The sequence below is a fragment of the Macaca fascicularis genome, chromosome 5 (assembly GCF_037993035.2).
Source record: "Macaca fascicularis isolate 582-1 chromosome 5, T2T-MFA8v1.1".
Taxonomy (NCBI): domain Eukaryota; kingdom Metazoa; phylum Chordata; class Mammalia; order Primates; family Cercopithecidae; genus Macaca; species Macaca fascicularis.
The window spans coordinates 112,840,162-112,845,014 of NC_088379.1; the positions used below are offsets into that span (position 1 = coordinate 112,840,162).

The 4,853-nt window shown below is 36.9% G+C and overlaps 1 pseudogene; it reads right to left on the reverse strand.

The window, feature by feature from the left end:
* Window positions 1-3,643: 3,643 nt before the first annotated feature.
* On the reverse strand, window positions 3,644-4,137 carry LOC102134837 (ras-related C3 botulinum toxin substrate 1 pseudogene; annotated as a pseudogene).
* Between the last annotated feature and the right edge of the window lie 716 nt (window positions 4,138-4,853).

Consider the following 4,853-nt stretch of genomic DNA (forward strand, 5'->3'; position numbering starts at 1 on the left):
TTACTCTATTTCAACTTCAGTCAGTTGAATGCTTCCCTAAAAGAGGGATCTAGGATTTCATCAAATGAAAGTGAACTAGATGATAACAGGGATCCAGCCAGGATTTTTCTTCCAAAGGAATATTGTTCTACGAGAAAGCCAAGGCAAAGGCATTCTGAGAGATTCCTAAGGAGTACACAGAGCTGAAAAGCTGATGTGAGTTGTGAATGAGTTTAGCCCATGAGTTGGACCTAAGGATGTAATAGAGAACATGCTGGTAAGCCACAATTATTAGGGATGAAAAAGTAAAGTAGAAGGCAGGGTGATCAGCTGAGAAGGCTCCTAGTGATGAGAATGACACAGACAGCTGTCATTTCCTTTTCTCACTTTATTTAAGATACTGATTATTTTACCATGGTTGATGATGATGCCTAAATATAAGCACACAGACATTTTCCAGTCCCTGACCCACTAACAATTTTATATCTTCCCCTGCAGGATTTTGGAATACTTTTGATAATTAAAAGAAATCTTGGAAATGTATTCTATTTTCCACAGTGAATGGTTTAAAATAACATTTGGGTTTAAGTGAGCATTTTATTAATAGTACTCTGCTGACACTTAAATATTGTAGAGGAGTGAGATTCATAAGATCCTCTTCTTCAATAATCTAAATCATTTTAGGTTATGCAAGATTCTTGTATTCTTAATAAATGTATATTTATGGTACTGTTATCCCCATATATAAATTTATTTTTGAATATCTGGACTCACCTGCACACCCACTGATAGAGTTTGGCTGTGTCCCCACCCAAATCTCAACTTGAATTGTAGCTCCCAGAATTCCCATGTGTTGTGGGAGGGATCCAGGGGAGGGCTGCTAACTTAGTTAAGTGCTTTTCTTATAGAACCCCTTCTTACTGAGCAATTGAATCATGGAGGCCAGTCTTTCCTGTGCAATGCTCATAATGGTGAATAAGTCTCATGAGATCTGATGGGTTTATCAGGGCTTTCCACTTTTGCTTCTTCCTCATTTTTCTCTTGCCACCACTATGTAAGAGGCGCCTTTTTCCTCTCACCATGATTCTGAGGCCTCTCCAGCCATGTGGAACTGTAAGTCCAATTAAACCTCTTTTCTTTCCCAGTTTCAGGTATGTCTTTATCAGCAGTGTGAAAATGGACTGATACACCCACATAGCAAAAACTATCACAGAAGCTACAATGAGGAGAAATATTTACTCAATGCCAGGCAATGTACCATGAACTCTACGTATTTCCTGAATTCAAATAACTCATTGATATTATTTCCAACTCATTGAAACACATTGATCAGCAGCTTAAATATTAGAAGGCACAATGATAGACTCTGTAATAGATACAAAAATGGATCAGGAATAATCCATGTCCTCAAGGAAGCTATAGCCTAGTAGAACCAAAAATCACTTTAATATAAGATATAGTATGTTTTGTCATTAAAGCGTTGTAAGTAAATGGCATAGGAGTTCAACTATAAAACTTTGGTGATATGAAATGAGACCCTAATCCTGTGGTGGAGAGTGGTAAAGACAAAAAAAAAATCACATAAAGCCTTGGAAAACTTGCACCTACATTCAAAATTCTCTGCAGCTGTGAACTGATAAATTTGATTTGTTATCTGGAAGACTGCTTAAGTCCTGGCACTATGTGGCTTTACACCCTTGACTTTCTGTTTACCCCTCTAGTTCTATATCTTTCTTGTCTTTAGATTTCAAAAAATAAAAATATTAAGGTCTGAAGAACAGACTTGAGATAGGTCCAATTCCTTTTAGGTTCACAAATTATCTCTTGTCTTCCTTAGCATAAGTCATGGAGAGCGCTTATCTAAGTTTGCCTCTTATCTAAAGAGGCACACACTCTGCACCAATAGACTGTATTCAGGAGCAGAGGTAGATAAAAATTATCTGTTTTGTTAAAGTACTACATGCCTAGAGTAATATTTATTTTGCATTCTTCTCCTATGAAAATTTTTCCTAAAGAAATACTCCAAATAGTTCAAATGAAAGGGATTTCAAAAATGCCAATTAATCAAACTGAAAGTTTCTTAAACTTTCTGATGGAAAACAACTAAACAATATACACCTTTGAAAATGCTTTTCATAATGGGAAAGGAAATAAAACATGATAAGAATTAACATACAGTATACTAAGTATTTTTCATACATCACTTTTTCCAATCCCTATAGAAACCTTGTGAAATAGTTACTCTTATAAATACCATTGCACAAAAAGAGAAACTGAGGCTTCGAAAAAATAAGTCATTGGCGAATATTATGGGAAGTTGGGATTTTAGCCTGGATCTTGCTGATTCTAAGTTTGTAAACTTAACTACTGCTAACAGTTTCAGAATTCATTCATGTGTTCTCATTAGTAAGCTAGAAATAAGATCTGTGGTAATAGATACATATGCACAATATTAATTTGTATCTCAATGAACATGATTATTCGATCATAACATGATGCCACCTTAATCATAAACCATGTTTTGTTGGTTTAATTAACATTCATGTGGAGTAATTGATCCTGAAAATTACTTTAGTAAGGCTTTATAGTAAATGTTTTTCTATAATTCCTATAGAGAGAAGGGGAAATCAGTGACAGAAAATATGTAACCTGAAATATTTTGGGGCTAATAGCACTATTTTTCCCATATAAATGCCAATGACTTCATGTTTATACTAAGAGTGCAAATAATCAGAAAATCCAGCGACCCACCATGATTCATTTCTTAACCTGCAAGCACTTTGCCAATGTGCACCTAAAAGTTCTCCACAATGTGAATAAGAACATCTTGCAGTTACTACCTTGTATAGAGATCACGTATACAGAAACTGCTACTCAAATATTATCAAAATACTGTCTTTGTCCTTTGATCACACACACCCCACCCAGCATACCCACAACTAAACAGAATACTTCATTAGAGGAGACACATGAGTTCTGTTCAAAATCTCAGCAAAAGCTGGTCAACTAATTTTTAGAAAATTCACTATGAAATCAAAAAGACTTATCCAAAGAGCTGAGATGTTACACCCATTCCATTACGGCACAATGTTACGTCATGAACATGGGCTGATAAATCACTGGTGAGTTAAATGGCAACGCTTCATTCAGGAGGCTGTTCTGCTTTACACATCTGAAAACTACTTAGCAAGTGTCTGCATCTCGTAACTACAGAAGCTACAGTCTTCTGAAAGATGAAGGTCTTTACACAGTTTAATACTCGGTGTTCTTGGCACAACAATGCAGTGTAATTCAGAAGGTATTTTGGCAACTCTTAATCTGAGCAATAATATGGCTTTTGAAAAATAAGATTTTAAGAAAGTTTGTCATTTTAGGTTTAAATCTGAATATAATATGACTCTGAACTCTTACATTTAGAACAGACAAAACCTTAAAATTACTAATTGGTTCAAAATGGTTTTATGGAGAAATTAATCTGTAACAAAAAGTTGGCACTGAGTGTGGAGGCTCCACCTTTTTTAAAGCAAAGTGTACAAGATTCAAAGGGACAGGACCAAGAACAAGGGGCTCAGACATTTACAACAGCAAGCATTTTCTCTTCCTCTTCTTCACGGGAGGTGGGCAGAGGACTGCTTGAATCTCTTCGTCTAACACTGTTGAGGCCTCACTGTGTGAACGCCGAGCACTCCAGGTATTTTACAGCACCAGTCTCCTTAGCTATAGCTAGACCCTGCAGATAGGTGATGGGAGTCAGCTTCTTCTTCAGTTTCTCGATCGTGTCTTTATCATCCCTAAGTTCAAGTTTAGTTCCCACTAGGATGATGGGAGTGTTGGGACGGTGGTGCCGCACCTCAGGATACCACTTTGCACGGACATTTTCAAATGATGCAGGACTCACAAGGGAAAAGCAAATTAAGAACACATCTGTTTGAGGATAGGATAGGCGGCATGATCTGTCATAATCTTCTTGAGCAGCTGTATACCATAAGCCCAGATTCACTGGTTTTCTATCTACCATAACATTGGCAGAATAATTGTCAAAGACAGTAGGGATATATTCTCCAGGAAATGCATTGGTTGTGTAACTGATCAGTAGGCAAGTTTCACCTACAGCTCCGTCTCCCACCACCACACCCCTGATGGCCTGCATCTGAGCCACTCGCTCAGCCGCAGGGGCAGCGGCAGGGCTCTGAGACCAGAAGCGGTGGGTACAAGGAATAAAAGTGTCAAAGGTAAAAACTCTAAAACATTAATTTATATCAAATGCAGTGGATGATGAAAGAAAGGTTGGTATTATCAGGAAGTGTTTTCTTAAGCTTTTCCTTTTTCTTACACCAGAAGTGTTTTCTCCCCAAATTGGGCATTTAATTCATCTTTAAACTGGTTGTTCTCTTAGTCTCTAACTTAGTAAGTGCTTTTCTTATAGAACCTCTTCTTACTGAGCAATATGCCTTCTTGTATTATAAAATATTTATCATAATGCATTAGAAGGTTTTTTTTGTAGATTAGTAAAAGTGCTTTCCATGTTACTTTATTCAAAGCTATGAAGTGCTTTCCTTAGTTTTCTAGTAACTAGGTGTAAAAATCATGTGTTGCAGTTTTATGGTTTTTAAAATATGTTAGATATTTCTTAAACTATGAACCTTCCTAACATCACTGACTTGTCAGATTACCCACACTGTCACTTGACCAATACTGACCCTCTTTACCTCATCCATGTGGACACATGCCTCCTGTAGTTACTTAGTCTAATAATGTTCCTTTGGGTCTGTGAGGTTCTGTAAACTGTGCTGGTGTTGACGATCTTCTGTACAACTTAACTCACTGGCAAGAATACAACGTTGGACCTTTCAACCACTAGAACAAAAATTTTT